Source organism: Mytilus californianus, unplaced genomic scaffold (genome assembly GCF_021869535.1).
Source record: "Mytilus californianus isolate M0D057914Y unplaced genomic scaffold, xbMytCali1.0.p SCAF_4, whole genome shotgun sequence".
In the NCBI taxonomy this organism is placed as follows: domain Eukaryota; kingdom Metazoa; phylum Mollusca; class Bivalvia; order Mytilida; family Mytilidae; genus Mytilus; species Mytilus californianus.
In genome coordinates, this window is record NW_026262690.1 from 111962183 (window position 1) to 111984499 (window position 22317).

At 32.8% G+C, this 22317-nt stretch overlaps 1 protein-coding gene across 1 annotated transcript in view; it reads left to right on the forward strand.

Annotated features, from left to right (window-relative positions):
* Nucleotides 1-22317, forward strand: part of LOC127739159 (dnaJ homolog subfamily C member 4-like) — a 97824-nt gene that overhangs the window by 56057 nt on the left and 19450 nt on the right. The gene's annotated exons all lie outside the window — the stretch shown is intronic.

Here is a 22317-nt window from a genome sequence, read left to right on the forward strand (position 1 = left end):
AAACCTCTAACACTTTTCAATCTGATTTAAATTCCGTAGAATTGATCAGGGTCTTTTTTTGGATTAGATAAATAACCAAACGGGATGCCGTTTAACTAGCAGCACAGAACAAGTATTCAAACAAAACATATTATTTTCATGTCGGGACCTTACATAGCCGACTATACAGTATGGGTTTTTCTCATTGTTGAAGGCCGTGCGGTTGCCTATAATTGCTTACATCCACTTTATTTGAACTTTGGTGGATAGATGTCTCATTGGCAATCATACCTATTCTCCTTTATATATCTTTACTGTAAGGTTTCGCGCGTTATGTTTACCAAGTTACAAATAATAATTCTCTTAGTGATAGGTGTTTTAAGAAAATAATTCATGTACAATGAAACTGGAAACAGTGCACAATTTATCAACAAAATTGCGCTATTATTTTTATTTCATGCTTTAGAAATAAACTAGCTTTAGATACATAATATAACAGATATGAACAAGGACCAATTACTTTCATTGTGACAATCAATAACATTCGAGCTATTTTCTTTTCAAAACGTATGAAACGTTTAACTTAAACAAAGAATGCATTTTGTTTGTTGAATGCTTCCTTGCTTTTCAAAGGGCTTTAAAGATTTAAACTCTAAAAGTGTATAAAAGTTCTTAGACGAATCGTCGCATAATTCCAGTTACTAATTCAAAGTTATGACGAATCAATCATACTCTAATATCTATCTATGCCAAACTCATTGGTTTTATTACGGTGCTAACTAAAGTTGGATATTAAAACAAAACGTTTTTTCAAGAGAAACGTTACTTGATAAATGTGCAAATGACAAGATTTAAGGCAGCTAGGGTGTCTTCTGCCATCTTGGATTATAAAATAGCAGAAAACAATCGGTCTTGATCTTTAAAATGTGCAAATTTTGAGAGAATGTCATTCATTTGTTAGACTATTCATCTGAATGAAGCGACTTGTTTTTACAAGTACAGAATATTTATTGTTTGATTCATTTTTTTTTAACTTTGCCATATAAGGGGAAATAACTCAGATAATGTAACTTTTATACTGGAATGTGTTATGAATTGTGCTATTTTGTTTTGTGACAGTTAAACGAGTAATGTGACCCTACTTTTTCATTTTATGTTTTTAAAGCCCATTATAAGAACTATCTTCTCATATTTTATCTTTATTCAATAGTTTAGTTTCTTTCTATCACACAAAAATGTGTTTTCCATGAATAATCTACAAAATCTGACAAATTTAAAAAACCTGTAGCTTGAAAAAAGCCCCGTGACCCATACTTTTTGTTATATATTTGAGAAATCATTCATATAAACTACATTTTGGCAAATAATTGAAAAAATCAATGGATTTTGATTTAGACCCTCGATCTACCTTAATCTGTAATTTAAAACATTAGGGTGGTTACGATGCAGGATTTGCTACCTTTAATTATTACCTAACATGATTCCTGGTTTTTGTCGAATATTTTGTTTTCATTGGTTTTTGTTCGCATGTCAATGTATATTCCTGTCTGATCAGTAATTTTACAGATTGTGTTCTTTTCCCTAATGGTAAATTTTGACTAATTATGGATTCGCATGGTGTTTGACGATTATTGTGTCGACACACACGGTTTCTTTCCTTTCGGAGATAATGCGATTCCCCCATCATTTTTTTTCATCTTTCCATATGAAAGAAAGGAGATGCGGTGTGATTGCCAACGAAACAACTATTTATCAAATTAAAGTGAAGTGGATGTAAGCAATTATAGGCCACCGCACGGCCTTCAACAATGAGAAAAAATCATAACTTATTGTGGGCTATAAAACGCCCCGACATAAAAAGCCTGAAACAATCAATTTAGAAAACCAACGGCCTATTTCATAAAAAAAACAATTTCCGAAAACACAAATATGACAGACATTAACCCACGACTGAATTACAGGCTTCTTACTTGGGACAGGCACACGAAGAATGTGGTGGGATTAAACATGTTTGTAAAAGCTCAACCCTTCTCTAACCCGAGACAGTGATGTTACAGCACACATAAGAACAAACTATATAAATCGTTGGAAATCAGTTGCCTTACTCAAAAGATCGGTACGAGGCACAAAACAATAACATGAGAACAATAGACACAAAGCACCGAAATAAGAGTCCTCTCGGTTACTAAAAGCTAGTTCAAAGCCAATTACAGCTAAAAGACAAAATCATGATTTCCCAAACAACAGTATTAGTCATTTTACATCCAACGGATTAAGTTTAAAGACGTCAGAAACAGTCTGAAAAACTCATGGTGCATTGCCAAAATATATGTAAACAGTATCGAAAGGATGTAGGATCATATATCATGTATATATCAATATATCTTAAGTTATGTTGTTTTAATTTTTTCAAGAAACACAATTAATACCAACAGAAGCAAATATTTAAAGATTTTACTTCAGTGTTAAATTGATAACTTTTAAGAATAAGTGTATTGAAATGATCCATTAGATAACATGGATCTATCTAAATTTAAGGACTATACAAACAACATCGCCGTATAAATTAGGATGTGGTATCCTGTTTATAATAAGAACTCTACAGGTACAGCCACATATCGTAACCAAATCTTTGTATCTATGAAGGAATTTAGTAAAGGTTTTAATTAGTTTGTGGTAACGAAATCCCTGACTTAATAATGTATCAGTTATACTTAAACTACGTTCATTGAAAGCTAAAACGCGTCTGCAGACACAGACATAGCGAACAAGTTGTGAAATGAACGCACCGTAAGAAGGAGCAAAAGGAACATAAACATCCAAAAAGGGAAAAATAACAATCGAGAACTACTAATCGTCTCTTTTGTCGTATTTTTTGTACAGAGTTTCCCGTGTGAAACTGGAATATACAAATCTAGGAAAGGAAAAGTTTTGCTGTCTGTATCAAATTTATTTAACGCAAGTTCCTTTAGGCTAATTTCCTCAGTTAGATTAGAAAATTCTTGATTATTTAAAGCAAAAACATCATCTAGGTAACGATAAGGATGTATTTTTGAATATATCAATTAAATGTAATTAAGACGGATCTTTTCTGAGTTTGGCCATGATCTGTGATTCATAACAATACAAGAACAAGTTTGCTATTTAAGGGGTGCAACTGGTGTCCATAGGAATACCTACAACCTGTCGATATTTTTATTGCCGTATCGCACATAGATGTTGTGAAGAAGACAATTAAATTTTTAAATGATCCCATCACAGTTCCAGTAAGTATAATGTTTCTAAAAAAGTTCATTGGAAGACACCAAGACCTTGTTGATAAATATTCCGTATCAACTTCACAAATATAATCTTGAAGTATAGATTCTAGGTATATACGTCAGTTACATCAGACGTAAATAGAGAAAATAATGTTCTTTCCACTTGAGACTGGGAAACATCTAGTTTTAGATATGTTCCCTATGGTCATGTCCTTACAGGAGACCTCAACATCGTCGAAGACCGTGAGGTCATAAATTTTCTTAAGAAAGGACCGAAATATCGTCCTCCATCTAAAATAAATTTGAGATAGTGTGGTCAGGTCATTAAAGACGCTCTGTCTGTCTACTGTAAACATTGGTGTAAACGTGAAAAATCTGATAAAAAATCTCTAGACAGTTATTTGAATAAAATTATGAATACTGTTAATATTCGTATATCTCATTTTGAAAACAATTCTGAAATTAGTAATAGGGTCCATGATATTCCCATTTCTAGAATAAAAAATAAACTCCAAGTACTCGCAAAGCGGTTTGTGTTCGTACCGGCAGACAAAGCAGCCAATAATGTAGTGGTGGAGTGACGCATATACTACACGAAAGTTCTCCAAAACGAAATTATAAATTCTTCTACATTCAGGTCCGTACGCTCCACAGAGAGTCAAATTGTAAACAAGCATATCACTGCCTCTACCCAGCTTAAAGCCTCTTCCGAACATTTGAAAGTCCCTACTATGTACTGGTTACCTAAATTGCACAAAAAACCATTTAAATTCCGTTTCATCTCCTCATCTAGTAAGTGTTCTACTACCAATCTATCGGTGCTTCAAACTACCTCCCTTACTCCTATCAAAGAACTTGTTATTAACTTTTGTAATAAAGCTTCTGAAAATAATGGTATTAATTATTTTTGGAGTGTTAAAAATTCTTTAGAGGTTTTAGATAAAATACATGCTTTTGATGGTCCTTTTAACTCTGTTGACAGTTATGATTTTTCTACTCTCTATACTACACTTCCACACAATCTTATCAAGAAAAATTTTTCATATTTAATCAAATGGTCTTTTGAAAAATCTCATTGCAAATTTATTTGTTGTAACTCGTTTAAAGCCTTTTTCTGTAACAAAAAAGGAAAGTATGCTAGATACACTTACTGGAAATGTGAAGATATGACTGAAGCTTTAAATTTTTTCCTGGACAACATATATGTACGTTTCGACGATAAAGTGTATCAACAAGTAGTAGGTATTCATATGGTTACTAACTGCGCCCCTTTATTAGCAGATGTATTCCTGTATTGCTATGAATCTTAGTTTATGACCAAACTCAGTAAAGACACGTCATTGTTACATTTGGTTGATACATTCAACAATTCCTTCCGTTATCTGGATGATATTTTTGCCTTAAATAATCCAGAGTTCTCTAAATGTACTACCTAAATTGACCCAAAAGAACTTAATATAACCAAATCTAACATAAACAGCAGTAGTTGTCCTTTTCTAGATTTGGACATTTCAATCTCTAAAGGAAAACTCCATACTTAAATTTACGACAAAAGAGACGACTTTTCATTCCCTATTGTTAATTTTCCTTTTTTAGACGGCGATGTTCATTTGGTTCCATCATACGGTGTTTATATATCCCAACTCGTTCGTTATGCCCGTGTGTGTAGTGATGTCATAGATTTTAACGAACGTAATCAATGCATCGTTGGTAAATTATTAAGTCAGGGATTTCGTTACCATACATTACGTAAAACATTTACTAAATTCTTTCATAGATACAAAGATTTGATTACTAAATTTGGCTGTACCTGTAGAAAACTGATTAAAAATGGTAGTTCACATCCTAAATTTTACGATAATATTGTACTCTATGTGATCCGTGTAAACTCATCGAACCTTTAAACAAACTTATTAGTAAAGGTTATCTAACTAATGTTGTAATTAGATCTTTGAATATAGTTTACATTGGCACTAAAATCGATTTTGTCATCAGCAAATTAAAACATAACTTATTTGTATGCTTTTCAATCGGGATGTATGAAGACACACCAACGTTCTTTTCTTATTAATAAAGAGGTTAACTACTAACTAGCCTACTGCCTGTCGATACATTTATTTTTGGCATTGCACAACTCATGTCTTCTTTGACTGTCCATGACGTTAAAATACTAAATCCCTGGGATGTGTTTTAGTTGATTTTAGTCTGTGATGCATGATTTGTTATTATTAATTGTTTTTGGCTTTTAACTAGCTGTCAGTAACTGCGAGTACTCTCAAATCGTACTTTCTTGTTTATTTGACCTGTTGATACTAATTGTAATGCTTTTTTGTTATTCAATGTTTACTTATTCAGGGTTATATCTGGTCTGTATACCAGCTTTGATAAGTGTTTGGTATTACTATAATTTTTCACTTCTTCGTACTATGGACATCAAAATTATTTATTTTGTAAAAATATTTCCTTTCTCCATTTGAACTATACACGTATACCTAACAACAAAATTATTTTCTTTTACCTGCGTTTAAAGTAAATGCAAATGGCTGATATTTTTGTTCAAGCATATTGTTGTTCTTAAATTGTTGAACATTTCACAGCGGTATAACATGTTAATTTAATTATTCTTCCCTTAGTTTATTTATTTTGTATTTACATTGTATCATAGATCAAATTTATTTGTTCAGTGTATGTTAACTGGTGTTAATATGTCTTTTGATTGAGTTTAGTCATTTGAATTGATATTTCATAGTGTGTCTTTCTATGTTGTGATGTTACACTATTGTTTCAGATAAGGGTGAAGGTTTGGTACCATTAAAACGTTTAAATCCGATGCATTTCTTTGCACCTGTCCTAAGTCAGGAATCTGATGTTCAGTAGTTGTCGTTTGTTGATTTGGTTCATAAGTGTTTCTCGTTTCCCGTTTTTTATATATATTTGGCCGTTGGTTTTTCCGTTTGAATGGTTTTACACTAGTAATTGTTGGGGCCCTTTATAGCTTGCTGTTCGGTGTGAGCCAAGGTTCCGTGTTGAAGACCGTACTTTGACATATAATGGTTTATTTTTATAAATTTTGACTTGGATGGAGAGTTGTCTCATTGGCACTCATACCACATCTTCTTATATCTATTGACGTTGTTTATCATCTTAATTACGTGTTAAAGTTCCCTTTTGTGTCCTTGTATATTTTTAACCTTTACTGTTTATCAATTTTTGATTATATACTTGACGTGGATCGGTACTTATACATCCCGGCATTGTGCTATGGTCAATTTTGAGTTCTTTCATTTTTGCTTATGTGCTGTGTCTATATGCAATTTTGTGTTTCTTTGTTGAAACGTTTATTTTTTTTACAGTGATTAAGATTATATTACAATGTCGACTGCTGTACCCCAATTTTTGACGTTTTTACCTTTTTTGTCTGTTTGTTTCGCTCACACATTGTTGTCAATATAATGGAATTTTATGCGACTGTCATACAAGTGAGAGGTTTAGCTATCTGTAAAACCAGGTTTGATCCACCATTTTCTACACAAGGAAATGCCTGTACCAAGTCAGGAATATGACAGTTGTTTCCATTCTTTAGATGTGTTTGAGCTTTTGATTTTGCCATTTTTTTAAAGGACTTTCCGTTTATTAATTTCCCTTGGAGTTCGGTATTTTTGTTATTTTACTTTTTAGCATTCTTCCGTTTTTCATTACAGAAGAAGGCTTTATATGAGTAACATCAAATAAATCTGCGACCAGAAAAAAAACCCATTTAATTAAATAAGAGAACTTCTGTTTGATAAGATTGTGTGTTAGTGTAGTGGACAAAGTCGAAAAACTATAATTGATTTTATTCATAGCAGAACAGGAACATGCTGATTTAAAGTCAAGATAAACCCTGATGTGTACTAGACTGACATTTTTCGTCGAATTTTTTATTTTGTTATAGTATGTAATATCACCCTAAAATGACATATCAGTCAGCTTCCTAGCTAAAAGTGTTTGGTCTCTAAAATGACGAATGGTAAGTGGAGGAACAGCATATACAAATTTTCAAAAATAGGAAATGTGACTTTGTGCTTAACAATTTATTCATTATATTAGCTAAAGGTTGCCTTCTGAATACATTTTTGTGAGGGAACCTTTTGCTTGAGAGGTACCCTTTCGCATTTTTTGTTGTTTATTCTGAGTAATTTTAAGTCTGGCGATCACAATTTTAAATATTCGGGGTACGAAGTGAGATTAATTTTTCCGTAATTTAGCAAACCCCGAAAGACTTTTTATGATGTGGCTTCTCGAGGTAAACATCCCTTTTTCACACAATAAGTTCTTTTAAAATTTAATTCTTTGTATACATTTAATAACTCCATAGCTTTTACACCTTTATTCTATGGTCCTCTGGTCTCCAAATCAGCACAATCACTTTGAAAATTGAAACATGTCCAATATCTCTGCACAGAATTTTTTAGTTCATCAATTTGAGGCGTTTTAGGGATATTGACCAAAACTACTTTCCAACGCTTTGACATTTTTTCTATAGATCTTTAAATGAACAAATATTCTTCGATATAATTAAGAATTATGTCAAAAGAGATCAAACTCTTGACAAACAAGAAGGAAACATAGAACGATTTTTCAATGTGCATTAACATGAGTTCATTTAATGGTATTATATATTTTTTTTTGTCTCAGTTGAAGTTACCAACCACCCTTCGAACATCACTACAATACCGTTGCTTCTAATTTACCAATATTTAAACATATTGTGAAGGTCTATTACTGTCTAAATGATGTCCTAATGTTTTATTCTTAATCTGTGAGTGACGCTCATTATAGACCGAAATAACATACTACAGTATTAAACAAGTATTTTAAAAATAAAGTAACACTTGAAAGATTGATCAAGTCATAATGATATGATAAGATATATATTACAACTGATTTGGTTAATCAAATACTGCTTCTAACAATTGCCAATTCTGATCCATTTTAAATTTTTGTGCAGGGGTTACGAAACATACAGAGAATTTTTCTATACTTATCCAATATTTAAGATATTGTATCCCACTGGGCAATGTGTTCTTACATTTACATTTGTATATACAGTAGCGAAAAGCAACAACATATCATTTACTGTTTTACTGTAAACAAAATTCCCAGACACATGCACACAAAAAATGACTTCTTTTGAACTAAAAGTCAAGAAAATGTCTTAATTTCTAAATCCAGTCTATCATGGATAGCCGGATATTCATAATATTTAAAAATGATAAATAACAAAAGGCATGGAGTAAATATTATTGAATCTTCAATCTGCATATCTTAATTTATTTCCCATTTTTTCGGGAAGATAAAGTTAATACTTTATCATCTTTCAACAATAATTTATAAAAATATTTACAGAATATTTGTTCTTTTTTAAGTTTTATCAACCAATTTATTTTCAATATTGTTCAATTTAGAACTACCTTCTATCATAATGTTCCATCCATTTGGAATTACACTTGTACTACCATAAAAGTAGGGGGTTAGATAGGACAGGCATAACTTGAACCAATATTTGAGGTGCGAAAGTTTTCATAACTGTAACCCTTCCATTATGAGTTTGACTGTCCCTCTGGTATCTTTCGTCCCTCTTTTCCAATATAATGTTCGTTCTCTGTAAGCCCTATTATTTAACAATGAGTTAGTACTGTTTATCTTAGCTGTAAAATTACACAGAGTCTTATCCATTTTGGCATGTCCAAAGCATATACCTAACAGTTTGAATCTCCCAGAAAGATTAAAAAAAAAAGACTTTTCAATACTACCATTTTTGACCAAATCCATATGGCTTCAGTTTTGTCAACATTAACCTTCAGATCAGCACATTCTGAAAACCTATCAAATAAATGTAAACATCGATTAAGGAACTTTTGATCACCATTCGGGACTAATGAAGAATTCATAGTCATTAATTGTTATACCAGAAAAACAGGGTAATTTCTAATAGCTGTACATAGCAATTCAATTACCGAAATAAATAGATAAGGAGACAGAGGACCACGTTGGCGGACCCCTTTCTAAGAAAACACATTCACAAATATATCTGTTATTTAACACTGCACTAGAGGCATCACAGAAGCATGCCTTTATCTTATAAATGTATGATCAAAGACATAAAACTGCAATGCCTTTAGTATAAAAGACCATTCGACTGTATCTAAAGTTTTATCATAATCGACTTAAAGTAAAAGTACAGGAATGTCATAATCCTCCATCTTTTCGATCAGCTCTCAAATAAATCCAGTATATTCGCCTATATACCTACCTTGAAGAAAACCTTTTTTGTGTGGCTTATTATATTTACCAGCACCTTTTTGAGTCTTTTTGCAAGCCTTGCTGTAGCTATCTTATAGTCTACACACAGCAATGTGATAGTTCTTAAGATACAATTTTGACTTACCTTCCTAAGGTATACAAGGAACGAGTTCCTTTCTTTGAGTAATAGAGAAATTTTCATATTCTAGAGCATAGACATCTTACCAGTGGTAACTTAATATCATTACAAAAATTGTTTATAAAACTCAACAGTGAATCCATCTATACCAGGTGATTAGGAGTTCTTCATATGTTTAAGAGAAGATATAAACATTCCTACATTGTTAAAGGTCCCCCACAGTTACCCTCATCGTCCTCATTAGGTTTATTAATAAAAGGATTGTCTTGTTGAAGAAATGTGTCCCTGTGATATTCACGTATCAATGAATTAGAACTAGTCTATAATTTTTATAAAACATTTGTTGTTCATTTCTGATATTACTTGGATCTGTTATCTCCAGCTCCTCCTACAGAACGAGTTTAGGAATATTTTTTTTCTGTGTGATGTTTCTTTTCCAAATTGCAAAAATAGTATTTTCTTTTTTCTCCCTCCACTTGCCATCTTGACTTTAACACCTTCATTTGTTCATATTATTGAAATATGCAGGGTTGAGATCCACTGGGTTAAATTAATGTGCTTTTAAAATATATGTGTACTGAAAACTTGGATCTATGTATCAGCATTATATAATGCTCAGCAGATTGAAGACGATACTTACATTTTTTTATTTGTTTGTTGTTACTTCATGTAAATGTTTCTTTTTCTTATACTACAAATAATTAAATTATACAGAATATTTGTTCGTTTTCAGATCAATGTAAAAGAATAGCGCTTTAATCGTTTTAGTTTATAAGCATTTTCCCATTGATTTGTATTTCAAGGTTACAGCTGATAGACATTGTGTCACGAGGGTATCACTATCACAGTATGAAATATAGTTTATGTGGTTATCTCATGTAAATATACAATTAACAGAGTGTTAAAACGATTCGAACAGTAAGAGCATTAACCGTCACAACATTGTTGCACCAAATGCGCATTTCAACAGTTAGTGTCTCTCCAGTGATGCTAAGGTTTTCTATTTTCTACCCCGATAACAGATTTGCTCTACCAGATTTTGAACAAATGTTTGGCGCTTTTGGTTTTCATTTTTTTTCGTTGTTGTTCAGTCTTATTAATGATATATCAATCAAACTGTTTTGAATAAGACGTAACTGGTGAGACTGATGTACGAAACCTGCGTTTAGCGTTCTGATTTTAAAGCTTGTTATCTTTAAAATAAGTGGTTTTCAGTTACAAAATACCAAAAACAAAATGTTGAAAACAATAAGAACGTTACTTCCTAGGGTTCACCAAATTAATTTTATTGAAACGCACCTGGTCTGACTCCTTTTGGAGTTAATGTGTTTCTATCAGTTTTTGTTCGTTACCTTGATTTGTCTTCCTATCTATTTTGAGATTTGAACAATGAACAACTACAGTTGACTTAATTTATCATGTTGGTTTTGATACTGCACACCGTTATTGATATTATTTACATTATTGCCCTTCCCTTAATATTTAATATAATCTTATATCTTTATAGGTAGGAAAGGCAAATGACCTACAAGGAAGACATTACAAAAATTTGCCATATGCTCAATGGGGTTTATTTGACCAGCGTCATAAATATGGCCATTTTGTCACAGTCAAGCAAGGCTCCATTGATAGTGATAAACTTGCAACAATTATACCTATGTATCAAAAATTATATACATCAGCAATGGAAAAGCAAGGTAGAACTCGTGTCCTCATTGCGTTTGATCCAAAACTGTGGCGACCAAAAGACGAGAACATCCAACTGGAAGAACGACCACATGCTAAATATCTCTCACCCTCTTCCGAAAAATTCCTTAACACAGGCGGAGATATTTTCTTTTACATCAAATCTGATGAAAAAACAGAAGCTGATGACATACTCACGGAACTTACAGGACATTTAAAAGTTGCCGGAATAAATGATCTGAGTATCACTAAATCAAACGAATACGGTAATACATTAATAATAAATGGTTCCTACAGAGAAGGGCTAGCTAATTTATCTGACCGATGTTCAATTGACCAACTGATTTTAATTGGGGAAAAGACAAACGGCGACATAGGGGGAACATATATGATGACGCAAAAGTTCAAAACACACTGGGAAATCTTAGGATCAAAGTCTAATTCAACAAAAGAGGAAATGATGGGTAGAAAGATGTTTGAATTAGGAATTATTCCATCACTTTCAGAAAGCAGCCATATTAAACGCGCTCATACTTTAGACGATTTCCCGCCTCCCTCTAACGTATCTAAAGGTCTTCGTCGTATCTATCGACAGTCGATGCCTTATGGAAATTGTGAAACTCATCCTGGTAGAGAACAAGGTGTCTTTTACATTTCCATTGGCAAATCAACCACAATTTTTGGTGATATATTGGAGAATATCAGTGGATGCCCTGGAGCAACATATGACGCTTTCTTAGATGTATTTTCGTCAGAAGAAGGCAGTTTTTGGTATGTACCTAGCTCTATTGAGTTAGGTCTGAAAGCTTGTGACGACAGTTCCTGTAAAGTTGATTTAGATGAACACTGGGACGTGCCAAGAAAAAATAGGTACCTTTTTTATAATCACAAACAATATCTACATGCCATGGAAAAGGGAGAAGATAACCTGGACGGAGTTTCAACAAGAGTGATGCGTTTACTACAGTACACATTTGAACAGTGGAGTAATGTCTGGTACAAAAAAGCAGACGTTCCTGATATCCCCGACCTCTTAGAAATGTTGAAAGGCACAGAAAAAAAAATGCTTAAAGAAAGCGTATCTATAAGAAAAGGATTAGCTATTAAGAAGTCTCTTGGCGAATTATTTACAACTGCAAACATTGAAGAAAAAATCAAGAAGCCATCAGAATTCTATGGATGGAAGGCTGATCTTTTCAACATACATCCTGATGAAATCATAGTTGGACGTATGCCAAAAGTCAGCACACTTGGTCTTGGAAAGAAGGTGATGAAGTATCTAAATGACACTGAGAGGATGACATATCATTTACTTGGTCTTAGCGAATCTTCTGCCGTTGGACATATCATCCCTGATTACAGTAAATTATTAAAACTAGGTGTCAATGGACTGATAAAAGAAATCCAGGACAAATTTGCCAAAAATGAAGTTAATGATTTCTACAGATCATGTATTTTTGCATTGGAAGGTGTACAGATGTATCTCAAGAATTATAACCAATTAGCAGACCATTTGTGCACGCTTGACAAGGAGTATTCTATTAGCCAGATACGAAACCTTGCAGAAATAAAAGCACGAATGCAACGTCTCTCAACAGGCAAGCCAGAAAACTTAACTGATGCAGTACAATTGATATTTTCCATGCATTGCTGTCTACATTTAATTGGACAACCCGTAGCGATAGGAAGAATAGACGAACTTCTAGCACCCTTTGTCAATCGATCAACTAATAATAACAATGAAAACCAGGAGATAATTGATTGTTTTTGGATCAAATTCGGAGAAAGAGTAATTTTAGACCCTCATCAAGCAACTGACATAACTAGTTGGGGAAATTGTGCAGTACCATATACATCAGATGGAAATTTCCCTAGAGGCGATGCTTTGAATCAGTGGGTACAACAAGTTACAGTAGGAGGTCATAACAGTAACACAGCGAATATCGAAGAGAAGGAATACCTCACCATTCTTTGCCTGAAAGCTTCAAGACGACTTCCATTAAATGCTCCATGTTTATCATTACGTCTCCATAAAGACACGAAAGAGGAAATATTCCAAAAAACAGCGAAATCATTGCTCAGTGGAGGTGCACATCCAATACTTCTACATGATGACAGAATAATTAAAGCTTTAGAGTCAAGTCATCATCTTCAGGAAACACCACAATTAAAAAAAGATATTAAAAACTATGCATGCGACGGTTGCTATGAACCCCTTCTTGTCGGAAAGTCTGAATTTACATTCACATACCTACCATTACCTTTGATATTAGAACTGACAATCAACCAAGGAGATTCATACGTTTCCGCAGGACCAGCGTACTTGCAAGGGAAACTATGTTCCTTCCGATCTGTCTCGGCATCAGAAATAAGTAGCTTCGAACAATTTCAAAGAATATTTGAGGACCATCTAAAATTTCAAATCGAAGCGTCTTTGTATAAATTACTGGTAAATTATGGTAACATATGCAAAGCATGCCCAGCACCACTATTGTCAACGCTTATTGATGGCTGTCTTGAGACAGGGAGGGATCTGTACGATGGAGGAGCTAAATATGTCATCGCCGCTTGTATGTTTATTGGCTTCTCGAATTGCATTGACTCGATCTACAGTATAGAGAAATTATGTTTTGACAGAAATTCTGCCTGCGTTACCCTAGAAGAATTTCTTTTAGCATTGAAGAATGACTGGGGATATGACATGATTGAGCCATTTGTAAATGACAATGCAGGAAAAATTAGAACAACTGAAAAGAGCACCTTTTATCAGTCTCTCAGACAAAGGGTTCTCTCATTTCCGAAGTTTGGAACTGATGTGGGCGCAAAAGACGAGACGATGCAGAAACTGGCTGAATGGTTATCCAGTTTGGTTGTTTCCACGTTTGAAAAAGTGGTAAAAAACACACAACAAGATAATGCCTTATGTCAGTTATTAACTGAATTGACAAAAAAATATTCAACGACCGAAGCGCCATTTGAGTGCATCTTCTGTCCTGGTAGCGGGACATTTGAAGGTTATGTTGGTTGGGGTATATCACTTGGAGCGTCTGCAGATGGGAGAAGGAAAACAATGCCAATTGCATCAGATTTCAGTGCTTCCCCGGTAATTCAAGATGGTAAATGTAAACCATCACAGAATGACATTTACACGTAAGTTCTTTAGACAAATTTATTCTTATAAAAGCCCTCGACGTCGAAGACATCACTTTCAAGATGTCTATTGTGTTTTGTGTTTTAAACGCACTTTTTTCTTATTTACTTCCAATATTTGAGAAAAACGGTGTTGACCTTAAAATGTTGTGCAAATCAATGGAAAATGAAACGTCAATAGATTTTGCTGTCAAATTGAAAAAAATTATCACAAAATATTAAAATAATTTTAATGGCCGAAATTTAGCTAACGTTGTTATTTTCAAATTACACAATTTCATAAAAATTGAATATTAAAGAAACAGCAATTTCTTGGCAATTTGCATGTTATGAAATATACAAAAGTACGCTTTTGAAGCACCACAATAAGAGTGCTGTTTTGAGTAATTAACAATTAGAAGTAAGATGTCTTTAATTCTATATGATTCATTATGACGTCACCAAATGCGACTTATAACCGAATATTTACTCGCCAGAAAAACGTTAACATACCATTAGTGGAAAAGGATCGGCTTCCCAATTCGGAAAACCTGCGATCACCCTTCTGTTTTTGTTGGCGTTATGTGTAGCATTTTGTTGACTGTTTTTCTGCCATTCTGTTGTCTATTTTTCTTCGTCTCCTGACATTTGAGTGTTTACTTGCTATTCTCCCTTTTCACCATTTTTTATTGCTTTAACATTAAAACGCACGCCTAACTTTAAAACTTCGTTACTTAAAATTAATAGTCATTCGACTAATTATTGATTATATATTAGTTACTAAATTTATAGTATACCAACGTAGATTGAATGTTATTTTTTTTAAAATTTACAGGTCTATGAGCAATTGGAATCATGAAAAAATAAAAACCGGATTTTCCAACGGAGCAGAAATTGACCTGAACATTCACGAAAACTTTCAAGAAGAGGAACTCGTTAAATTCATCAAAAGCTATGTTGAAAAAGACAGCAAAATTGGTGCAAACATCATAACGGGTGAGATAAAAAACAAATAGATTAATATTTTGATTGAAAACAGGCCATTTTTTATAAGGAACTATCTGGTAAGGTAAACCAACTATAACCGGATTTCGCCTTTAACTGGCATGAAAATACGGACTTTGTGTTATTAATATTTGTTGTTAGAAAATTTTGGAATTTTTTAAATTAAGGAATGTATCTCCCTCATGCAAAGCTCTGATTCCTTGCCCGGCTTTGGCCATACTTTTTTGTCCTTTTTGGTTTATAGCTCTTCATCTTTTTTATAAGCTTTTGATTTTCAAATATTTTGGCCTCGAGCATCACTGAAGAGATATTGATCGTCGAAAAGCGCCTCTGGTGCAGAAAAATTGGTACCGTTTATGTTATTACTACCACTGTGTCGATGCCTCTGGTGTTGGACTGATAGTCCCAGAGGGTATCACCAGCCCAGTAGCCAGTACTTCGATACTGGCATGAAAATACGGATTTTGTGTTATTAAAATTTGCTGTTAGAAAATTTTTGTTTTTTTTTAATTAAGGAATGTATCTCCCTCATGCAAAGCTCTGATTCCTTGTCCGGCTTTGGCTTTACTTTTATGTCCATTTTTGTTTATAGCTCCTCATTTTTTTATAAGCTTTTGATTTTCAAATATTTTGGCCTCGAGCATTACTGAAGAGACATTGATTGTCGAAATGAGCATCTGGTGCAGATTTTGGAGAAGATTGGTACCTTTTATGTTATGAAATGATGAGTGCCTTTCCTTATTAAGATATATATTATAGTATAGTAAACGAGTATTGCAAAGTGTCGGTTCTCTCTCACAAAAAGTTTCTTTTCCTTGTGCATAGCAAAATTGATTATTAAATCAAAATGTAAAGTTACTTAATTCTTTAGATTTTGAAATAGAAAATGTTGCCCGTGTATAACTTGTAGTTGTTATGAAAGTATGTAGAAATATTATTTTCCAGTAATATTTTATTTTTGTTATTATACTTTTTGACAACATTTCAAACAATAAAAATAATTAACCATTTAAATTAATTACGAATAGATGTAAAGGGGTATTAACCATGTAAGCTACGATTTTGACAAAAAATTGAAATACGTTTCTTTTTTGTTTCAAGTATTAATTATAGCGGAATTTTGAAATAATATTTCGTTATAAGCATTCAGTTTGGCCCAAATGTTTCAAATAAGCTATTTCGGTGATGTTTTATTGACTTGTAAGTCAATAATTTAACCTCATTGAATCCGTATTCATGTGACCTTCAATTAAACCCCATAGCTGGTGATAGGTTATGTATGTACTAGACGTGTTTTACTATTAAAAGGAAAAGAATGTCAACAATGAAAGTGAAACGAGGATGAACCATTCGGTTGACTTATTCGATCCACAAAAAAAAAACAATGGTTAAGATGTTGACGTCTAGACTAAAATACACGCAAAGTGCCGATATATTTTATCGAATCCGTGCATTGATAATTGTTTATTTTAGACATTTTTGTAATTTGGATACGCGTATACGTATGTTATAAATCAAATATGACCTTTGAGTTAAATCGGTTGTTATGAATTTGACAGCTAATGCCCATTTACAGCAGAGAGTCTTATCAATGAAATTTTATTTGTGCATTAAATTCACGTATTCAAAATTGTACGATCATTAAACTTCGTTATTATTATATTGTTGAACATATCATTTGATCAAAGTAATTCACTTAATGTACATTACTAAGACGTCATTAATGCCTTGATTTGTATATCACTTCAGAAAAATAACAATTACTGACTGTGTTTGGCTATTGAATTGTCACGGCAACATCTAATTGAAACACCAACAAAATACAGTTCACAACCAAATTATTTGTCAGTCCAATAAAATCGTTGATGACGATTGGAAGTAAATTTCGCCAAAATTATAATTTAAGTTTATAAGTAAACAATGACAATCCACCATAAAATTCACCCATGACAATTCAGCACTTATCAAAAGTTATGAGGAATGGTATTTTTGTTATTATATTTTTTGACAGTATTTCAAACAATAAGAATAATTAACCATTTAAATTAATTACGAATAGATGTAAAATGATTCTGATTAAAAGTAAACGCTTAGGTGCAGTGCATTTGTTTAACCTTATAATCCGCATTTAGACTGTAAATAGCAATACCGTGTACAAGGTCACTGGTGTGCACGTACTTTTAGATGGTGCATTATTGTAATTGAGGATCAACTATAATGTGTATTTATAAGTATACTTATATATAAATATATAATTGTGAATATGCATAAATAAAGGTGGATACTTTTCTTACAATATACATGTATATGCACATATGCTACATGTTGTGCTCAGTCACTACTGCTTTCGACTATTAAATTTTTGTTATTATTTGTTTTTCTTTGTACTTTATTTTTCCAAAACTAAAAGACTATACATGAACACGTAGTACATTTGCACTGCCTGTAAATCCTTACAGGAAAATTATGCTTTCTGCTGTCTTTTGAACTCGAATATTTGGTTTATAGGACAATAAATGTTAGTGTGTGTTTAAGATACAGTTAAGATGGGAGAATTAATATTGATATATGTACTCATATCTATATGTGGGGGTGCTTTATGTATAAATATTTGTACGTGTTTATATACATCATATGAGTATATGTATTTTATGTTGGTAAATATGCTTTGGTGTTCTTTTTTTTTCGTTTATGTTATCTTTTCTTTATTACTATTATTATTATTTACGCTTCTGTTGCTAGTCTTCTCTTCTCGTTAATTCAAACGATACACAAATCTAAAACAAAACGTGCTATTCACCATTTCCATTCTCAATTTTATTGTCGTACAAAATTTTAAAATTGACAGAGTTTTTTTCATACACTTTTTTTTTACTTAAGCACAAAAAAAGATGCAATCTTATACTATGGTGCTTCGACAAAAGGTCTTTAGGGGCTGGGTATAACCTTTAGTAAAATTCGAAACATTGTGCAATTAATAAGCTAAATTGCAGGTCCCTTAAAGTTATCTCTTCCCTACCTTTTTATGTAAACTCCAATACTTTGTCGTCAGGAATGTGTATTAAAACATTTTTTTCTGTATTTATAAGCAAGTCTAAATAATTAATTTTTGTTGTTGGGCTTTCAAATTTTGTCATGAGCAATTTGAACTCCTAGACGAAAACACACTATATCGAATCCTCAGATTGCTTCTACCGGCAAATAGAAAATCATAGACTCATTAATATGACAGTCCATTAAATGAAAGTTGAAAATTTTGTTCTGAATAGCCCTTTGGCAATGACTTATCTATGAAATAATATTGATTAAGTTTATACCCTAATATCTCAAAATCCCTTGGATGAATGTTGACTTAATGTCCTTTTGTTTATCAATTTCAATATTTGAATCCAATTTTGTTATCTTAATCAATAACATTGTCAAACGAGGAATACTTTACGGTAGGTATTTTTTCATCAATGAAGTCGTTTATACTAAAATTAGGCGAACAGATTAGCGCGTGATCAACCTAAAGACGTCAGTTTTCTTAGGAAATACCTCTATAAGTGGACACCTTAAATAAGATATAGGTCTGACAAACTTGAGTGAACCTGATATGGGCCCATTTGTTATAATTACTCCATTCATGATTGTATCCCCAGCGATCTTAGGATACTGGATGACAGATCGAAAATTCTTATATTCAATCCTGCATCATGGTTAAAAATGATTTCTGAAAATCATTTATACAAAATCATTGCAATATGTTTATTTGGATTATTAAAAAGGGGCATAGTTAATTCTGTAACGTTGATTGTAGAAAAACAAACACACCATACGTCCAACGGATTAATCAAAGATTTCGAAAAAGATAAAATTTAATGATTGTTGAATCTTTGTGGTGCCGCCATTCTTAGGGCAGTGAATCTGATTCCTCGAGGTATAATTCATATTAGCTGTTCTTCAAAAATGTGGTTGAGTCAGTTCTAGATGCAAAATGCTTCACAGGTATTACTGTATTTTGATATGTGTCCCGGATTACATTTGGAACGTGAAGATAGATTCGTTTACTATTTACTTGTTGTGGACAGAAAGCAAAAGGGTGTGTCATTCCGCAATTCAAATTTGAACGGATAAATAAAAAAAAACATTTCTGTCGACTACCAACACCCTTAGCATTATAGTCCTAGCATGGTCGATTACCTACACTTGTCTGTTGAATAATATTACATTCCGGTTCCCCATTTGCTATTGCAGTGTAACATAAAATGTCATCAATAGAAAAACAAGATTTTGTAGGATTCTTTGCAATACTTTCCCTAAATTGCTGATCAAAACGATAAATCTTCTCAAATCACAAATTGATACCTCTTATAATTGACATATAAGTAATTAATTCAGTAGTTTAATTTGCACATCGTTGCAACAATATCTTCATATAATTAATAAATGCATCACTCCATGAATCAATATTTTGAATAGATTTAATTTTGCTGTTTTTGTTAGACGTGATGACAAGTGAACCGGCTGTGTTATCATCAGGACATTGTGAGGCCTGTTAATTTGACATGACAAAGTTTTGATTAAGACGTAACAACAAATCAATAAATTCTCCAAGCCAGATTTTTAGTTCAAATTTCGAGATACGTAAACATCAAATTAATTCTGACTTATTAGGTCTAAGCATAGGGTCATTATTTATCTCACCATTTTGATTATGCATAGGCACTTGCACTGGTATCTCTACTTGGCAATGCGCAAATTGGGCTTGCACTTTCGATGCTAGTGCTGTAGGCCCTTGCATGTGAGGCTGTCCTTGAAACGGCATGGGACCCTAGTCTTGCAGATAATAGAGGAACAGGTGCTTGGACATTACCTAAAGCTCCTCTTAACTCTTGATTTTCATGATCTTGATATGCCAGTGCAGCGACATCACGGTTACTACTTCCACGGCGTCTCCCTAGTGGCTGAGCTTCAACTGCGGGCAATTGGGTGCGCCCATTTGCTTCCCCCCGTCGACTAATACTAGGAATATGTACAAAAAAAACCCAGGTAAACAAAGCTAAGTACTTTTTACTCGATCGTTATTCTATCTCTTAATTTAAGTTGTTAAAAAGCAGGGGCTCCTTTCCCAAAATCTAACGATAAATATTAGTCCTAAGTTATAATAAAATGTTCATGACTTACCTTTCAAAATGTTTTGTAAAATTGATCGCAGTTGTACAATACACACACTTTCAATATTCGTTTAAACTACTATATATCAAATAAAGCGCATAAGAACAAGCAAATGTACAACACTAGTGTTTGATCTCCTCCAAATTGTATCTTATTTGGGTGATTTTATCAATCATATATCGATTATATGACCTATTTGAACATAATATAAAATAAGTGAGCCTGTAAACACGCACGATTTTACTAAACAAGCTATACTTAAAATACCTGTGCATACGCATTACCAGGGGTACCTTATAATTCTGAATCAACGGCAAAATAAAACATACAATTAAAAAATTTTAAGCAATTGGTGTTCAAAACTGTTCAGATTATTTATTAAGTATTTTTGCATTACCACATGGCTGCAAATTAAATTCGGTGGACTGAAGCTAAGCTCAATATTTTCCAAAAACAAAAGAAAGATACAAAATTTAATGCGAATTGAAGCTAAAATATTCATTCCTTTAAACTGAATTCAAACTATACTTATCTTTATATAATCTTTCTCTAAATTTAACAAGTCTTCTCAGTTTGGTTTTCAAAGTATAAGAATGCAAGGAGTTTTACAAATTAACTCTCATATTCTAATATAAGTATAACAATAGCAGCAAATGATGACTCGATTTGCGATGTCTGTAAGTACACGTATTTGTTAATTCAATAACAAAGTTGATTCTAATCTAATTAAATTTAATTAAAAATCTTTTTTTTTTCAATAATGTTTTATCGGTATTCCTATGTTGTCCATATGACTGAAAAACAATACAAGAAAACTAAAGACTGAGCAACATGAACCCCACAAAAACCAGGGATGATCTCAGGGGCCTTCAAGGTTAAGCAGAACCTGTTCCTCATATTTCATCCATGGAAATGCGCATGGTTAGTATAAATTCGGAGATGGGTCTCATTCGGTGATGTCACAATCGAGGACAAGAGGACATTGGTCATAAAACTTTCAAATGGATAACTTAACATGAATTCTTTGCAATGAGGACTAAAGTAAAATGTTTGAAGACATTTAATGCATTTATATACTCGGGAATTTTGTTTATTGCTTTGTTTCTACTTCTGAATCTTTTTTATATCGCTAACTTTAAAAATTTATAATAACTCCACAACGACCCAGAATTTTATATTTTTTATTATAAAAATGATAATTATTATTTTTTCGAAAATTTTTGTTTATATTTTCAGTAACATGTGCTGATGAAGACACCTATCAAAAAGCTTGTAACGATCCTGAAAAGTACGATCTGATCAGAGTGAGAATGGGAGGTTGGTCAGAACATTTTGTGGCAATGTTTAAAGCTGATTAATGTTTAATGTTGAGGCGCGCTTACTATAACCCTCCTTCTCACGACAACAGCCCAGAAAGTGAGGGTATCTGAACCAATTATCATACACATATGGAATAATTAAGCTTATGTATCACTATTAGAGGACGCATACAATGTGCCAATACAATTGACAAATAAATGAATGAAACGCTTTTTTCCCTTCAAAATACTTCATATTACTCCACGACTGTAGACAATGTAAGAAAGGACCAGGTATGATAAGTGGCGTTTTTGCCTCCCGTTCCCAAAATTAGTTTATATTCTTATTATTGATAGCCTTTGTATAAAAGCTTGAGAA